The 20,350-nt window shown below is 39.3% G+C and overlaps 1 pseudogene; it reads left to right on the top strand.

Moving 5' to 3' along the window:
• LOC141331425 (uncharacterized) overlaps positions 1-20,350 on the top strand; it is a 126,699-nt pseudogene that overhangs the window by 61,475 nt on the left and 44,874 nt on the right.

Raw genomic sequence — 20,350 nt, 5'->3', positions numbered from 1 at the left:
TTAAACACTTAAACCTTGACGACCTGAAACTTAAAATTTAAATAAACCTTGACAATTTGAAACTTAAAACATTTAAGCACGTAAACCGTGACCACTTAAACTGGTCATTTGAACTTTGAATTTGAGTTTCCCTAAAGGATTACTTAAAGATTACTTAAAGGTTGGTTGTCACTTGAAACTGCCTATATTATTTTTGTTTGTGAAAGTGTGGTGTGTATATATATACATACTGAACTGAAACTGTTTTTCTTCTTTACTGAAAGGTTTTGTGGGAAGATACTTTTTGTTTGTGAACTTGCACGTTGTTAAATATAGAATTGTGTTACCCCTTAGTTGTCTTGCTGCCAAACTGACCCAATTATGTGAAAGTTGTGGAAACAACGATTTGTGTTATTGAAAGCTAATTATTGATTTGTGAAGTTAAGTGAACTGTAGTGTGAATTGGTGAATCGGACAATTGGACAGACATTTCACACTGAACTGTTAAGAGTATTCTGCTGCAGTTTATTTTTTTCAAACATTTATACATTGTTTTTTTTTTTCCCCCAACTTGAATTTCACTACATTTTTACACTGACTGACTACACATACACTGACAATCAAACATGGCTGCCACTCCTCTCTCTCCATCCACTTTCGTGGAGATGGAACCACCCGCACCAGATGTTGCTACCCCAGTCTGGCCTCCAGCACCCCGTCCTCTACTTTCTTCAACTGGACCTCTTCGTGCTCCTTTCCACTTCACTCCTACTCCAGCCAGCACCACTGACTTCCCAGGAACCCATGTGCGGTTTGCTACTTCACCACTAGCTGGCAGCACTCCTGTTCAACCCTTCACCTGGGAACAGGAACCGAATGGCGACTCCATGCGGATATGTACATCACCTGGGCCTTCATCTTTATCTTCAGTGGTACAGCAGGACTTGCCTGGCATCCTGTCAACTCCTGGAAAAGGAATGCATCAACTCACTCAAGTTAAAGGAAACTGGGACACGTTGACACAGCATATGCAAACCCATGAGAAAACCATTGGTGAACTTGCCAAAGAACTTAAAACCATGACTGCACATCACGACAGCCTGATTTCTAACCTTGCTGATAAACTCAAGCAAAACCAACAAGAAGTGCTCACCCACATTTTTGAAAGTAAGAAGCATGTGAAGGAAGAGACTGATCAACTCACTAAGTCACTTAAAGTCATGATTCCTGATGAACTTCACAAAGCTAAGACTACATATGTGTCTGAAGTGCGGTTCATGATTGACCAACTTCAAGTGGAGCTTCAGCAAGACATCAAAACCTACCTGGTAACCCATCAACGAAATTATGACCAGTTGTCAACAGAGCTCACCCAGTGCACCCAAACCACCAACACACTGTGTGAAACTGTAAAAAGCTTACAAACTGAACTTGAGAAAAGACTCGAAAAGCAAGAGAAACAAATGACTGACCTGCAGACCAGAGATTACTCACCTTTACCTCTCAATGCTCCAGTTTCATCTGTATCACCAGTGACTGCTCCATTGCTTCCTGCTCCTCCAGTTTCATCTGCATCACCATCGACTGCTCCTTTGCTTCATGCTCCTGTTGTAAAGAGTGATCATCTTAAGATTACATTTCCTACTTTTGGGAGACAGTCAGATGATGTGGACCCCTTGCTCTATCTAACTCGATGTCAGGATTTCTTGGCGTTACATCCTCTTACTAATGCTGACATCCTGGCCACTTTCCGCACTGTCCTTTACGGTACTGCCCGGGACTGGTGGGAAGTTGCACGATCTTCAATAACCACGTGGCAAGAGTTTGAAGCTGCTTTTCTCTCTGCTTTCCTCTCAGAGGATTATGAAGACGAGCTAGCTGAAAGGGTAAGGACAAGAACACAGGGAGAAAGAGAGAGCATTAGAGACTTTGCATTTACATACAGAGCTCTCTGCAAAAGGTGGAAGCCCACCTTGACGGACAGTGAGTTGGTGAAAATGATGTTGAAAAATATGAATCCCTACCTTGCAAGCCAGATTCGCAGTCGGGTGAACACAGTCGATGAACTTGTGAAATTGGGCCAACAGCTGGAAAAAGACTACGAACAACAACTGCAATATGAAAAACGTGTGAGTTCTAAGCAACCCCTATCCATGCCTCAAAGACCTATTCCCAACCGCCCGCCAGAGAAGCCCTTAGTGCAATGCTGGCGATGTAAAGGCCATCACTCACCTGGCAGCTGTCCTCACTTTGTCTCTTCTCAGTCCCAGTCACCTCAGTCCACCAGTCAACACCCTTCCTCCAATAGCAAGCGGACAACATTTCCATCTACTAAAGGTACTACTGGTCCACCTGGCAATCGCTCTGTGTCTGCCACCTTTCCCCACAAGTCACCAACAACTGATAAGAAACCACCACCTACTGCAATTGTTCCACAACAATTAGTGATACCACTTTGCATTGGTACCTGGAAGGGAAAAGCCATTGTTGATACTGGGGCTAGCTACACCCTTCTACATGAGAATCTCTGGAAGGAGCTCACTTCACAAAAACTCCATCCATGGACCCAGGGTCCGCTCTACCTAGCAAATGGGGAAGCAGAAATTCCTTTAGGTTGGATAAACATGCCAATCACCCTACATCAACAAGTATTCACCATACCTGCTGTTGTTCTATCAGCCAAAGCCCTGGCCTATGCAGTCGTATTAGGACTGGACTTCATCTTCTCCAGTGGGCTGCAGATCAATGTGGCAGATCAGAAGTATTCTTTTCAGTCCAATCCTAAAGAGTATTATCCTTTCCAGCCAACAAATGCCAGTGTACCAGTTATCAGTTCCCAACATCCAAGGGGAAAGATGGGAAATAAAAATCCCAACAGCCTCTCCTTACTATCTTCTGTTCCTCCTCCTCAACTTAACATGTTTCAACCAGCCTACCTGGATGAAAGGACACTAATTGACACTGCTGTACAGGATGCCCACTTACCTCCGGAAGGCAAGCAACAGCTACGGCAGATCCTCGAGTCAAACCCTCAAGTTTGTACCCTTCGTCCGGGACGTACTGAAGTTACACAGCATCACATATATACTACCCACCAAGTACCTATAAAACAAAGACCGTACCGCACAACACCTGCCAAACAAGCTGTCATTACAGAGCAACTGGAAGAGATGTTGACTGCCGGAATCGTAGAACCATCACACTCTGGATGGGCCTCACCTGTTGTCTTGGTCCCTAAAAAAGACGGAAGCCTTAGGTTTTGTGTGGACTACAGAAAAGTTAATGCCATTACAGAGAACGATGCTTACCCATTACCCAACATCACTGAGATCTTGGAGTCACTATCTGGAGCGGCCATCTTTTCCACCATTGACCTAAACAGTGGCTACTGGCAAGTGAACATGGATCAAGAAAGTAAACCAAAGACTGCTTTCACAACTTCATCAGGACTGTTTCAGTTTAATGTTATGCCATTTGGGTTAAAAAATGCCCCAGCAACATTCCAAAGACTAATGGAGAACGTTCTAGGAGAATTGCGTGGAAACATCTGCTTTGTCTACATTGACGACATCATTATTTACTCACCATCTGTAGCCCAGCACTTCTCCGACCTCCAGGCTGTTCTTTACAAGCTGCAAATGGCTGGCCTCACCATTAATTTAAAAAAAAGCAAGTTCTGTCTTCAGAAAATAACTTTTCTTGGACATGTTGTCAGCGTCCAAGGCATAGCTGCAGATCCAAGCAAAGTGGAGGCTATACATGAATACCCTGTTCCCACCAACATCAAGGAGGTCCAGCGCTTCCTGGGGTTAGCCGGGTGGTACCACCGGTTTGTACCAAACTTCTCCACGATCGCTGAACCAATCAATGCACTGAAAAAAAAAGGATGTTCATTCCTCTGGTCACAACAATGTCAACAAGCCTTTGAACATTTAAAATGCTGTCTTACCTCTCCACCCATTCTTGGCCATCCTGACCTTCAACTGCCTTTTACCGTCTATACGGATGCCAGTAACACTGGTCTGGGTGCTGTGCTGACCCAGCGCAAGGAACAGGGATTGGAACAAGTTATTGCTTATGCCAGCAGAACCCTGAACAAAGCAGAGACCAATTACACAGCCACCGAAAAAGAGTGTTTGGCTGTAATTTGGGCCCTGGAAAAATGGCAGCACTACTTAGAGCACAAACTGTTCACTGTCATCACAGATCACTCAGCGTTACAATGGGTAATGTCTTCCACAAAAACCACAAGTCGCCTCATCCGGTGGGCCTTGCGACTACAGAGATTTGATTTCATCATTGAATATCGCAAAGGAAAACTAAATATGGCACCTGATGCTCTGTCTCGGATTCACACCAGTTGTAACCTGTACACCAACCAACACCAACAGGAGAATGCTGAGTTTCCGATGTCTCCAGCCACAATCTGGGAAGAACAGCACAAAGACCCTGTCATCACCAACACACTTCAAGCACTTGCCGAAAATGATTCCTCTCTAAAAGATCAGTATGAGATAGTGGAAGATAAACTCTATCACAAAACTCACCTGCCGAACAATCAAGTTCATTACAGAGTCTACATTCCTACCAGCCTTGTGTCATCCGTTCTACACCCCTACCACTCTAATCCCTGGAGCGGTCATGTAGGTATTTATAAGACCTACAAGCGTATCCATGATGTTGCATTCTGGCCTGGAATGTGGAATGACATAAAACACCACGTTAAAAAATGTGTCAAATGCCAGACTCTTAAGGGAGAAAATCAGAAACCTGTGGGCAAACTACAACAAGTCACCACCACCCGTCCCAACGAAATGCTTGGAGTGGACATTATGGGGCCAATGCCACGCAGCACACAGCAAAATGAGTACCTCTTAGTCTTTGTAGATTACTACTCCCGGTGGGTGGAATTTTTCCCCATGCGCAACGCTAAAGCTGAGACGGTTGCATTACTTCTTCGGAAGGAAATTCTAACCCGTTGGGGAGTGCCAGACTTCATTCTGTCGGATAGAGGTACACAATTTGTGTCATCACTGTTCAGAGAACTCTGTCAAAAGTGGAGTATCAAACCTAAATTGACAACATCATACCATCCACAAACAAATATGACAGAGAGGGTTAATCGTACGCTCAAATGCATGATTTCTGCCTATGTGGACAACAATCATAAAAAATGGGACCAATACTTACCGGAACTCCGTTTCGCTATTAATTCAGCTGTCCAGGAAACGATTGGGATGACCCCTGCAGAGCTTCATTTAGGGAGGAAACTGCAAAGTCCCATGGACAAGGTGTTACATGGCAAGAATCTAACTCCAGACTGCACATCTTACGATACAGTCCATCACCTAACTGAGCTTCAGACCAAAGCCATGGAATGCTGTAAAAAAGCACAAAAGAGACAGCTTCGGAATTATAATAAAAGAAGACGAGATGTCACATACAAGGAAAAGGATCGTGTGTGGATGAGAACCTTTCCCCAGTCTAGTGCACAACATCACTTCACTGCAAAATTGGCTCAAAAATGGAAAGGCCCTTACCGTGTCGTAAAACAGGTGGGTCCATTGAACTATCGAATAGCGCTAGAGACCACTGGCGAAGATGTTCGCATAGTACATGTGTGCAACCTGAAACCATGCTTTCCCACGGCTGAAGAGCTGGAATGCCAGGAGAAGAAAAGGCTCTGCCAAATATTCAATGAATCTTCTGATGAAGAGGAATTCATTGGATTTTAATTATGATTCACATTTCCACAACCATAGGTTGTTTTCTCCAGGGAGGGAGAGTGTAGCGAAATGGAAGAAGTCCATTTCAGCTTTTCATTTTTTCTAATGAGCGGAAACAAACCAATGAGGAAATTGAATATAAAAGAGCGCTAGAAACGGAAGTGAAGGAGCGAGTAAAAACAAAACACGTGTGTAGGTTGTTATTGGAGTGGGACACGCGCTACCTGAAGCTGAAGGTCGTAGGCTACTATTCTTTGCTGGAATCTGGGTGCTGGAATCATGCGCTGACTGGGTGCGATCGCCAAAGTGACGGAGAAATTGCTCTACTGCGTCTGCATAGTTCGTTCGCCTGCCTGGTGCAACATAATCCAGCCTGGTTTGCTCGCCTGCCTCAGGTACTAGTGATGATGTCCGTCATCTTTTAACCTCACGTTAAGTCTCCAAACTCTTTCTCCGGCCCGGGATTTGCGGCCGCTACACAGACTGCTTCACGCAGCCCCCACCACACACACACATACACGCTCATTGCACACGCACACACCCATACACAAACACTCGTTTGGATTATTTATTTTTCTTTGTGGTTGTTTTTTACATGTTTCTTTTTGTTGAAAACTGAACACTAAAAACTGAGTTTGAAAAAAAAAAAGAAAAGAACGAACTTTAAGACATTACAGTGAATCAAGGACTCTCGTGATTTTGTTGTTGATTGTGTGTGAAATCTTGAACTGAAATTGAACGGCAATCTACTTGCTGTCTGTTTACTTTAGTTTTTTTATTTTTCATGTGAAGAAAAGGAAAAAAGAAATACAAACTCTGTGAAAATTTAACTTTGTAAAATTCTTTTTTGTGTGTGTTTGAAAAATGATTTCCTAAAATATATATATATTTTTTTTGACCAAACCCTTCAATCTCTGAATGTGTCATTTAAGCACTGTTCTATATTAATGTGGGTATTTGAAGGAATTTATTTTCATTTTTTTTTTGTGTAACCGTGGTTTGAGTTATCTTCGGGGAAATTGAACTTCATTATATGTAATTTTTTTTACTTGACAAGTTTTACTTGTCTGGCGCCCGAACAATTAAAAATTAAATTTATTTAGTCAAATTTGATTTGGGGGCAGCCACCGTTACAATATGTTAATACATCTATTCCACATTAAGTTATTAGGTTTTAACACACTGCAATTTTATTTGATTTTATTTAAATATAACTCACCCAGTATCATAGTGCAAAACTGTAAGTAAAGACTTTTTGTTAAAGACTTCCTGGAAACAAAACAGAGCAAAACCGTGACAACGCCTCGAATGTGTAAAACCATATGTAAAAAAAAACAGCTTGGCAATACTTACGCCTGCTTCACACTGGATGTGTAAGCAGAAGCTGTGAATACTGTATGCAGAGCGGGAACAGCACGCGCCCATTGAGATTTCACACAGGCGGTGTTTGTCAAGTGCAGCTAAACTGCGGCTTGTGTACTGCAAATACAGACAAGTATCGTCCATTACAAGACCTTTTTTCAAGTGTTTTGTATAAAGGGGTCATATGATGTGATTTCATGTTTTCCTTTGTCTTTGGAGTGTTTACAGGGTTTTATTGTTTTTTGTATTGTCGCTGCTGAGAACGGCATTGTTTTAAGAAGCCTAACTTTCCATCACACGCTTGAGGTATTCGGGTGGAATACTGGAGAAAGTGTAACAGACAACTTGGATCATGAGTGACAGTTGTGTGACAATCAATCACCATTTGTGGTCGATTCATGATGCACAAGCCCTTCAAATTTGAATAAAGTCCGATTAGCTGTCAGGTGTTTTATCGTTCATCAGCTGGAAAAAAAAAATCGCTCTAAAAGTGATCCCAGCGATATTGTTGCCCTGTATCATTATCATAATAGTCGTGGTGTGAACACTACTATTATCTTAAATTTGAAACGATTTTTAGAACGTTATCTTTATAGTTATAGTTATCGTGCTTGGTGTGAACGGGCCTTAAGAGTCGTGCTGCGAATGAATTGCCACGTCTGACAACAAGATGGAATCCAAAGCGGAATCCTACACATGTAAGATTCTTTATAATGTATTTAATTGTTAAACTAAGATTTTAAGTTCAACCCAAATTGCACACGTACGTCGATTAAAGATCTCTTGATCTGGAAAGCATCTGCTGTGTACAAACATCTGACAGATGTCTGTCAGATGTCCGTTTTACTTATATTCTTAATCATAAACATCTTAAAGACATCTAATTTGTTTCCTATAAGATGTCTATTTGATAGTAAGATAGACGTAGTGCAGATGAGCAAACACTCTAAAAAAAAAAAAATAAGTCTTGCAGATGTAAATGCAGATGTCAAATGTGCAATCCGGTAGGAAATGTAGTTTAGCTAAATGACAATTTTATTTTTAACTATAAAGATAAACAAAAAATAAATACAATAAATAAATAAATAATCAAATTATATAGAGTTATTTAAAATATACAGTGGTGTCAAAAAGTTGCGGCCCCATTAATGATTTTTTTTTTTTTTTTTTTGCTCGTTTCAGATCATCAAACAAATTTAAATATTAATCAAAAATAACACAACATGCTGTTTTTAAATGAAGGGGAAAAAATCCAAACCCACATGGCCCTGTGTGTAAAAGTGTTTTCAGTTTTTTTAGCCACACTCAGGCCTGATTACTGCCACACCCCTTCGCAATGAAGAAAACACTTAAATAGCACCTGCCTGACAAAGTAAAGTAGACCAAAAGATCCTCAAAAGCTACACATCATGTTGAGATCCAAAGAAATTCAGGAACAAATGAGAAAGAAAGTTTCTCGTTTGGCTCTCGGCGAAGGCGGTCACATTTTTCTCCTCTCCCTGCGCTATCTCTCCCCACTTTTCTCTCGTCTTGTTAGTTCTATCTCTGAGACTCTCTTTGGCCTGCTCTCCGAAACAAAGGAATTATGGATTTGATCAACTGGACTATGAAAGCAATTGACACCATCTTCTCGATGAGAAGCTCGGGTTCGGGGGAACCCAACTGTCCTGCAGGAACGTTTGCAGCTGGATACGTGATGGATAGGTGGGAGAAGTCCCTGGAGGATGTTTAAGATATTTATTTATTCTGAAATTTGATAACAGGGTTTCTGCTGATGGGATTAGGTGGGGCCCTGTGCTATCGACGATTGGTTAAAGCGGTCAGTGCGGCTCAAAACCCCACTAAGCTGGCCGGCTGGATTGAAACGGTGGTGGGCAGAGCTGTTAGTACTTAGACTGTGGTTATGGACCACAAACTGGAAAACATCATGGAGAAACTTACAGCTATGCTACGGATTTTGGACAGACCGGGAGACCAGTGATGGACATTAGATATCTGCGAAATTGGCAGATATTGACCCAAAAAGAAACCTTTTTCTCTTTTGGCTCCCCGATTATTCCAGACTGCCTTGGCCAAGGCCGGCGCTGGAGACAAACAACTCCCCCGGAGAACAAGTTAGCGAGACGCTCTGAATTCCTTCTCCCTGTTCCAAGGACACCTGTTGCGGTCTGGGCTCAGACTCCACAGGCTAGCACACACACACACACACACACACACCATTTCATTGCCTTGTATTTGTACATGGGTAATGACAATAAAGTTGAATCTCATCATCATCTCATCTCAATTGAGATCTATCAGTCTGGAAAAGGTTATAAAGCCATTTCTAAAGCTTTGGGACCCCAGCAAACCACAGTGAGAGCCATTATAAACAAATGGCAAAAACATGAAACAGTGGTGAACCTTCCCAGGAGTGGCCGACCGACCAAAATTACCCCAAGAGCACAGCGACGACTCATCCAAGAGGTCACAAAAGACCCCACAACAACATCTAAAGAACTGCAGGCCTCTCTCCTTTAAGGTCAGTGTTCATGACTCCACCATAAGAAAGAGACTGGGCAAAAATGGCCTGCATGGCAGAGTTCCAAGACGAAAACCGATGCTGAGCAAAAAGAACATAAAGGCTCGTCTCAGTTTTACCAGAACACATCTTGATGGTCCCCAAGACTTTTGGGAAAATACTCTGTGGACTGACGAGACAAAAGTTGAACTCTTTGGAAGGTGTGTGTCCCATTACATCTGGTGTAAACGTAACACAGCATTTCAGAAAAGAAAAACATCATACCAACAGTAAAATATGGTGGTGGTAGTGTTATAGTCTGGGGCTGTTTTGCTTCTTCTGGACCTGGAAGACTTGCTGTGATAAATGGAACCATGAATTCTGCTGTCTACCAAAAAATCCTGAAGGACAATGTCCGACCATCTGTTTATGACCTCAAGCTGAAGCTGAACTTCTGCAGCAGGACAATGATCCAAAACACACCAGCAAATCAACCTCTGAATGGCTGAAGAAAAACAAAATGAAGACTTTGGAGTGACCTAGTCAAAGTCCTGACCTGAATCCTATTGAGATGTTGTGGCATGACCTTAAAAAGGCGGTTCATGCTGGAAAACCCTCCAATGTGGCTCAATTACAACAATTCTGCCAAGATGAGTGGGCCACAATTCCTGCCCAAGGGTGGCCCAACCAGTTATGTTGTTAGTTTAGGGGGCAAACACATTTTCACACAGGGCCATGTGGGTTTGGATTTTGTTTTCCCTTCATAATAAAAAAACTTCATTCAAAAACTGCATGTTGTGTTTACTTGTGTTATCTTTAATTAATTAATTTTAACTTTAATTAATCTTTAATATTTGAATTAGTTTGATTATCTGAAACATTAAAGTGTCACAAACATGCAAAAAATTAAGAAAGGGGGCCAACACTTTTTCACACCACTGTAACATGATATATTTTGTCTTACGCTGTTTTTTTTTTTTTTTTTGAAAAATATCCACCATTGCCATCTACCAGCAACTTCCATTTCCAAATTTCCATTTGTTAACACGCAAGTAAAAAATGTTGTTTTGAACCTTTTAGTCAAAATGCTACTTTCAGCCACTATTTTTTTTTTTTTTCATTAGTGCTGCATTAAAATTCTGCCTTCATGAAAAATGGATTTACTTTTACTATTTGCATCTTCATTCTTTCTTGAAATTAAAAGGATATTAAATTAATCTTAATTTTTAAAGGGCGGAATTTGTGAACGGTTTATGTTTTTAGAGCGGTCCTTCACTAGATGGGTCTCACCGACAAGGTGGCTGGGAAAAGTGTGAAAATCTGGAGGGGAAAAAAAAAAAACATAAGGTTTGTTTTGAATTGGTCCAGAAATATTATTCATAATACATTATAAAAAAAAATATATATATAAAATGATTCAGTATGATGCATGCATTTTATTTAAATGTCTTTCCTGCATGCTGATATGTATGAACGTCAAAAGCATAGGTCATATTTATACAACAGTATATCATCCCTATTGCAATGTATGGCTAGTTGATGTGTCATTGTTGGGCTTGCTGTTATGTTCATTATAGCAGATGCAAGTAATGTAAATTATATAGCGTGACATGTTAATGTAAAGTAACAACTTCCTGTTTATCATGGCATATAACGCTTCGTCAGTCGTGTCAAGTGTGATAATGGTGTCATCTTGTGGCCAGTCATAGAATGATTGCTCTAATTATTGGCACAGACATGGTGTTGAACCATCTTAAATTTGTAGTTAAATTATGTACTTACAAAGAATGTTATTGCATGATAATTGTTTGTAAATGCGTATTTAAATAATTACTCGTGAGATTATTATTATTATTTATTTATTTTTTTTTGTATTTTGTTAATTAGCTTTCTTTTTTTATTTTGTTTAAAAGCTGGAGGCAAAACGTAAGTAGACAGTAATTAGACTATTTTTTGAAAACTCTTGAGTCATGAACTGACCCTAGATAGACTACAAAGATTGCCTTTATGGTCACAAACTGCTTGGAGTTGAAGTGAACCAAAAGTTAACCAAAACACAAAAACAAACACTTTAAGCTCAAGGTGCCAGCCATGATCACACTCACATAAAGGAATGAGAAGATATCTGTCAGTGTCAGCCTTGTAATTCTATAGTTTGCTCTCAGATCACTAATTACATTAAAATGCATAGGACTGGTATGTGATGGCTGATGTGGCAGTACTGCATGGGATGTAGACCAATCTAAAAATTATAAGATCTTATTAATATTTATGCAACCTGCTTCATCATTTTTACCCCAAATAATGGAAGAGTTTCATTTTAAAGGGTATACAACACAAAGTGATTGAAAATGGTGACATTTAGTAGAGTTCACATGTACAACTATTAAATATTTTAAAATAGCACTATGTGTGTTTATCTTTCAATTAATTGCTAATGAATTACTTGTATTTCTATTCTGACATTATACTTTATCAGTAAGTGCAGTGCCACAGAAGTATGGAGTGCTATAGGGTTAACTTTATGCTTGTTAACAGACACAAGTCTGCAATGCTGGCGTAAGAAAATCTCACTTCAGTTGTGTGAAAATGTCTTCACTTCGTTTTTCTTCCGGTTCTATAATCTGAAGAACAACAGAAGATATTATTCTGTACATTTTAAAAACATAGCGATGAAGAAACCCTTCAAAAGAAAAATCTGGCACAACTGTGCTGTCAGCATTAGTATTTTATTTTATTTTTACTAATGCCAAGGCACCAAAAACAACATATCCAAATTTCCTGACCAGTTTTCCTTATATCTATATCAGTGGACTTATACAGGTAGTGAATGAGGGTATAGAGGGCAAATTTCATAAACAGCACTTGATTAGTTGGTTCAGGTGTGTAATTGGGTTTCAGGAGCAGGACTGAATACCCATGCACTAAGCAGAGCTGATGTCTGAGTCTACATGGTCCTTATGCTGTGGTTAAATATGCAGTGGTTTGAGCTTGAGTCTCAAGAGAACAGGCTCATTGTCAAAACTATGTCTGCATGTAAAGAGAGAACAGGCACCCTGGTTCAGACCAAAGAAACTAGCACCTCTGGCTTGTTTAAACTCAACAAGAAACAAGCAGAGAAATCGGCCCCAAAACAGCCTGATTATCTTGTGCTGTACCCAGCATAGGACACCCAAAACCACAGCCGCAAAGAAAGCCAAGAAACATGCTGCAAAAAAAAAAAAAAAAAAAGACTCCTACACTGCAATTCAGAAGTCTCAAACTCAATTCCTGGAGGGCCACAGCTCTGCAGAGTTTAGCTCCAACCAACTCCAACTCCCATCTGCTTGGAAGTTTCTAGTAATCCTGAAGACCTTGATTAGCTGGATAAGGTGTGTTTGATTAGGGTTGGAGCTAAACTTGACAGTGCTGTGATACTTTTCACTGTAAATGTGTTGCGGTGAAAAACTTTCACTGTAAAGAGGTAAATATCATTATGTGCAAACACACCTGAAAAAACACTTCAGCATTTACTCTCTTTTAATTGATTTTCCAAAACCTTTTCTTCTGTTAAGTGAATCGGGAGTTCGCAATAATTTTACAGTAATTTACTGGCAGCAGGTTTGCCAATATATTAAGGTTTCTTCTAGTTGTTTTTTTGTAACTAATATTACTATTTAAATACATTTTTCTTTCTTATTGTCTCTTATTTTAATATACCTTTAACTTTTGACCACACTACAGAGATTAAAAGCATTGCAGTTAATTAGATAATTAGGTAAACATTTAAGTGCTGATTGAGCATTAGTGATCAACACCTGCTGTTAACAAGCAGAATCACTGATGTGCTGTGGCAGCAAACTTAAACTTTTCTGTGTAGATTTTTATAATGAAGCTCTTCTGCTTCAGGTCTGACTTGAAGTTTCAATCATTAGGTATTATCATACTTTAAATGAGAAAACAAAGCAATGATGTTGGGGAGACTTTAAAAGGATATATCAATTGTATTTCTTGATACTGTGAGGTAGGCTAATCACTTATTGACACGTGTGCAGAAACGTGACTGAATATAATGTGCATCACAGATTGCAAAGAATTAAACAAAGTATCCAATCCACAATACAGGCGAAAATATCTATACGCTTAAAGAAATTATGTAAAGGGGTTATAAAATGAGAAACCAAAATTGCCTTGATCTTTTGACATATAAGAGGTCACTGTACTATATAAACATCCTGTACGTGTCAGAGCTCAAAACTTTCTTGTTAGTCTAAAAACTGCAAATATACTCAAAGCATTTAAAGTGATGACAAAACTGAAATACAGATATACAACCATATTGAGCTACAAATCATTTTAATAATTATAAATGAATATTAATTAGATGTGAATATGAACACTATTCTGCTACAGTCAGTGTAACAACAGCACTGAGTCTGATCTCTCTCCTCTACAGCTGTATTGACCACTATCAGACACAGATGTGATGGTGTAGACTCTCTCAGTGAGGTCGCTGATGACTGAACCATCTTTAAACCAGCTGTATGTCCACTGAATGTTTCCTCCTCCCTGTATGTCACATGTGAGAGTGACTGTCTCTCCTCTGAACACACGCTGATCTGGCGCCAGCTTCACTACAGGTTTTACTGATAAACAAGTAAATATTATAAGTGTGTCACAGAAAGTTGATCACTGTTATAATCTCAAAAATTTTTGAGAAAACCCTAGTTTGTTTGTGGTTTGTGTTGATTACATTAAAAATGTTTGCAATTATTGTTAAAACTAAATACAAAATAATTTAGTCCACATGTATGTTCATTTGCACAGGCTAACCTAGGCTGTAACTAAGGGGCCCATGCTATTGGGGGGCCTATGGTCAATGGTCTTCTTCAATATTTTTCAGTCTATAATTTCTGTAGTATTAATTAGAGCTGGCTGATATGGACAAAAATAATAATAATGACCACATAATACAGCGGGGAAAATAAGTATTTGACACATCAGCATTATCAGTAAGAGTATTTCTAAGTGGACTATTGACACAAAATTTACACCAGATGTAGCCATCAAGCAAAATATTGAATTCGTACAAAGAAATCAGAACATTTAAAGGTCCCATATTGTACACATTTCTGGAGGTTTATTTTAGTTGTTGATGTCCTTAAGAATATATATCTGCGGTATAAGTGCCAAACTCCATCTCAATATATTTTACAGCTCCTTTTCAAGGAGCTCTGTCAAGAACAGGTCGATTTTGGCCCATCTAATTAATATTCATGAGCCTCTCTTCTGATGGCCTGTTGTTTTCTGAGTGACGCACATCCAAGCCAACCACAAGTAACTATGGTCATGTATGCTGTAGCCTAGCCTGCTGTGGCTTGGTGATACTCAACAGGATATTTCAGAATGATCATTAGGCCTAATGTTTTTTTTTTTTTTTTTCAAACACTGAATGCAGTAAGCTATGTAACTGTTGCTTTAGTAAAGCCCCTTTCACAATGCGTGCTGATTCCGGAAAATTACGGGAACGAGCGCTGTGTGAACAAAAGCCAGAACCAAATGCCATTAAGGCAGTGTTGTAGTGAGGACGCACTTTACCCTGCGACTCTTCACGACAGAAAAAATATGTGCAAGTGGAATGAAGCAGCGATCAGGCAGCCCCTCAGTATCAGCGCTGAAAATCAGGTTAGTTTCAGTTTAGTGAAATGTATGCGTCGCATTACATCCTCACATCCAAATGTCACATCTTTACTTGTTGTGTATAGCACGCACAGATTCCGGAAAACAACTGTGAATGAACCTAATTAAGCAATTCCGGGAACAAATCGTGGGACACATTATCCGTCTATTTTCCGGAATGGCTGTGTGAAAGAGGCTGAAGTTGACGTGCCACCGGTCTCTTTTATTAACGTTGTTCAGAAGCCTGTGTAATGATGTAGCTTGACACCTATCGACTGAACAGGGTTTTCTCCACTTGGTTTCATGTTGTTGTTGCTTAGCAATGGCATGGACGCGAAGTTGTTGAGGTTTCACAAAAGGAGGGTGGGACGGTGGTTGCTGCTCTGGGTGGTGACTGAGTAGATCGGACGTCATATTTTTACGGAAGTTACAGGGGCTCGTGAAAAGGAACGGCTACTTTATTCAGGCTGTGTGCAGTTTGCTGTGGACTGACTGTTTTGAAACTTATATCGTAGTTACATAACCCTTAGACCTCAGTTATAATGAAAAAAGCCAGGAAGTTTCGATTTTGACAATATGGGACCTTTAAGTATACAAGTTGAGTCATAATAAATAAAGTGAAATGACACAGGGAATAAGTATTGAACACACTTTATTTAATACTTTGTAGAAAAGCGTTTGTTGGTGATTACAGCTTCTAGAAACCTCTTGTATGGAGAGACCAGTCGTCTGCATTGCTCAGGAGTGATTCTGACCCATTCTTCACAGACGGTCTTTAAAGCTTGAAGGTTCCTTGGGCCTCTTTTATGAACTTTGATCTTCAGTTTTCTCCATAGATTTTTGGTCAGGTGATTGACTGGGCCATTCAAGCAACTTGATTTTCTTTCTTTGAAACCAATTCATTGTTTCCTTGGCCTTGTGTTTGGGATCATGGTCTTGCTGAAATGTCCATCCTCTTTTTATTTTCAGCTTTCTGGTATGGCAGCAGATTTTTATGCAGAAAAGAGAAGAATGTCCCGGTACATTTCTCCATTCATCCTGCCTCCAATAATATGAAGTCTGCCAGTACCCCTAGCTGAAAAGCAGCCCCAAACCATGATGCTTCCACCCCCAAACTTAACTGTGTTGGTATGATGTTCTTGGGGTGGTGGGCAGTGTCATTTCTTCTCCAAACTTGGTGTGTAGAATGACTGCCAAAAAGTTATATTTTGTTTTCATCTGACCAGTGCATTTCTTATAGGGATGCTCATTTCGGTTATTTTTCCTGACGGACAACCGCTGCTCGTTATCCGAACATTAACTGTTAACTGATAAAATTTGAATAATAAATTAGTTTAAAATAAATATACAATGCATGAGTATCTGTGATGATACATTAAAAATACAAGCAAATGTTTTATTTTAACGTGCAAACAGCAGCATACGGAGCAACAACAAAAACTGTATTGACATATACTCAAATTATTACGCATCAGCAGCGCTTCTGAACAGAGAAAATCTGAATAAAAAAGATGACAAAACTAAATCACACTGGCGCTTAAAAAATAAAATAAATAAATAAATAAATATAGGCTACTGTATAGCAGGCCAGCCTATACCTCAGTGTGCCTAGATTTTAACATGTGGACATGCTGTATGGATAGACTGGAGCGCTGCCTGTTAACTGGTAGATCCGCGACAAAAACCATCACAAAAATCCTTTCAATTTGCATTTCGGGACTTCCATCCACTGTCATAGGAGTGTGGAGAAGCGCGTGTTTTAGAGCGTTCAGCAATAGCCAATCACAGACATATATGTGGATTTGATTATCACTGTGGCCAGTCAGAGGAGGCTATGTTACAATCCACTCACCAACCAAAGTGCCGGTTTCAGTTTTGCTGATTTCTACACTTTCGCAAACTCTCTCATTAAAACAAAGAAAGTGTAGGTATTATATAAATAAGAGATTAATTGTGCAGTGTAAAGGTTATTTTATTACTTTTTAATAACTTTATGAGATTGCAATGAACTACTCTAAGATGAGTGATAGCTTTCCAGTGACTGTAAGGGGAGCGCATATTGCACACTTTCTAGACAATTCATTCAGAATTTGAATACATTAATTTACGCATTCACTCTCTGATAACCCAATATCGCCACTTGCCATTGAGTTGCATATACTACATCAGTTTACTAGGTAAAGGTGAAGCGAAATATGTCTGTACAGCCACACTGGGCGTGTCGACACTCGCACGTATGTAAACAGATAACTTACAAATAGCATTATTTATTTCACCATGCAGCAAACGTTAAAAAAATAAAATAAAATAAAAAAAAATTAAACAGTTTAACTGGTAGTAATAATCGGTTAAAATTCTTACTGTCGGTTAACGGTTAAACAGTCAATATGAGCATCCCTAATTTCTTATAGTTTTCTTTAAAACAACAGTACCTGCTGATGCAATGTCTTCCTGAAGTTTTGCCCGAATGGTTCTTGGCTGTTGGAGAGCTCTCCTGATTATTCTTTGGACTCCTCAGACAGGGATCTTACGTGGTGCACCTGATCGTGGCCGGTTTATGGTGAACTGATGCTCTTTCCTTTTCCGGATATTGGCCCCCACAGTGCTCACAGGAACATTCAGCATTCTGGAAATGCACCTATAACCATTCCCATCAAAATGCTTTTCAATGATATGATTACGACGATCTTGAGAGAGTCCTTTGCTTTTACCCATCATGAAGTCTTTCCTGTGTGTCTTCTGGGTAATGAGAAGCCTTTATAGGCCATAAATTAGGACTAAAGCAGCTGATATCAATTAGTACTGATAGGGGACAGGGTTTCTCTCTCAATACTGACAGATTTCAGGTGATCTCCTGGCTTTCTATGTCATTTTGCACCTTGTTATCTTCATTTGTTCAATACTTATTCCCTGTGTCATTTCACTTTATTTATTATGACTCAACTTGTATACTTAAATGTTCTGATTTATTTGTCAGGCATGTGATTGGCTAAGGACAAAAAAGCAGGAAAATATACTAAGACCCCCCCCCCCCCCCCCTCGGAAAATGATTTGCGGTTGTTGGTTGGGAAAATTAACCGAAATGAGCATCCCGAATAGCTAGCAAATACAAGTAAGTTAATGTTAATGCAGCTTAAACATCCTGCCATAGTAGAAAATCACTCAAAATCGATCATCTAATCCAGGGGTCTTCAACTAAAACGGCTCGAGGTCCAGACATATATAAAAAACTATTTATGTTTTTTTTTTTCGCGAGACCAGGGTATCTGCAGCATATTTAATCTTAAATTCTACACATTTAAATACTTTTTTAAAGACCTGAACAAAATTTAATTAATAAATAAATAAATTATTAAAATGACTGTAAAAAGCATGATTTACAATTGAGATGCAGATTTCCCAAAACAAAAAAAATTGTAAAATTCACATTCCAGCCTTCAAGAGTCAAAAGTATCAATTCTTATATTAATTTAAACAATTATTGTCAATCAAGTATTATATTAATTAACATGTATTTTATTGCCTTAATTGTTTAAATGTGTATAACACATGATCTTGTCGATCCATCAGATAACATTTACAACTCTACGTGTTTGGTGCTTAAAACCATTGACTGATTTGTTTACATTGGTCTTTTTGACAACAGTAGACGTTCGAGCTGATTAAAAATGTCAGATCATTCTCTTCCAGCAGGAGGCGCTATCAGAATGATACACAAAGCAGCGCCGCAGCTGACTTTGAAACGCGCAGCGCTCATATTTATTCAATGGATAACCTTATAAAGTTCCATCGCAATTCTTGCCTTTTAGTCCCCACATTTAAGACAACCTGAAATAATTAGTCTTTCTTAACCCCTAATAACACTACAGTCATCAATAAATATGAAGAGCTTTATTTCAAGAACTGACTTTAAAAAACCCTTAGCCTACACAAAATACGTTTCTTTTTGTTTTGCAGAAGAGAAATATTAGGGAAGTAAATTAATATCAGCATATGAAGTATATTCGTCTATCATTGTCTCTTAGAGAATGTGCACATTAGATGCTGAAAGCGCTGTTTTTACTTTCACTTTAATATATGCAGTTTTCACGTTGCTTGTGTGATATCCATTGGCTCACCGTCGTGGTTTAAAATATAAATATGTATAAAAATACAGTATAAAAAGATATATTTACAATATTTTGCGACGTAACCCCAAAATAATGCATTTTCCATCAACGTTTTTCACTCACTGAAAGCTACATCTGTCTGCCGATCTTTTCTCTCCTCACTGCACGGAAGATTGCACCCAAACGCTGACCCTAGTGTGCTTGATATAAATGTATTTATTAGAAATAGCGTTTGGCATTTTTTTTATTATTATTATGTCAAAAGCTTTCACGGTCCGCATGGACGCATCTTGCGGTCCGGAATCATACTTCGCCATCCGCCATTTGCGAACGGTCGCAAATACGTGACATAGGTCACATTTTCAGGTCGAAAAATCCGGAATTCCGGATTAATCCGGAAAAATCACATCCCTGATTTGTATGAATTCAATATTTTGGCTCTTGTCTTTATGTGTCACAGTTGCCCAGGTGAGAAGCCAGAAGGAAACAGTGAAGGAGTCAGGAGTAACAATGCTATGGTAAATTTATTTAAACAGAAAACCAGGAGAACGACAACACTATTAAGATCGGACAATGGGAGTGAGGAACAAAGGACTATAAATACACTGAAAAAGGGTCGTGGCAACATAACAAGATAACAAGGGGAAGTACAAATATGGGCAAGACTAAACCAACTTACACTGAACAAAAGGGGGAGACAAAGGAACAAACCAAATCACTGGAAACACAGGGGGAACCACACTAGGAAAAACAGAATACAATCCTGACATTATGTGATTTGTGGCTCTGGCTCTGCAGAAATACCTCAAAAAAAAAAAAAAAAAAACACCTCACTTTCCAGAACTAATTTCTGTTATACAGTAAACTATTATCTTTTAAGATGAATGTCTGCCTGAACTTATTTACATCTGCATGATTGATTGATTAAATTTAATAAATAGCAGACTACAGAAGCCGCAGTGTTTAAGCAGCATGAGGACCTACAACAGGTTATTCTGTGTGAACATAAAACATCA

This window comes from Garra rufa, chromosome 3 (assembly GCF_049309525.1).
Source record: "Garra rufa chromosome 3, GarRuf1.0, whole genome shotgun sequence".
Taxonomy (NCBI): Eukaryota; Metazoa; Chordata; class Actinopteri; order Cypriniformes; family Cyprinidae; genus Garra; species Garra rufa.
This window is presented reverse-complemented; position numbering and strand designations above follow the sequence as displayed.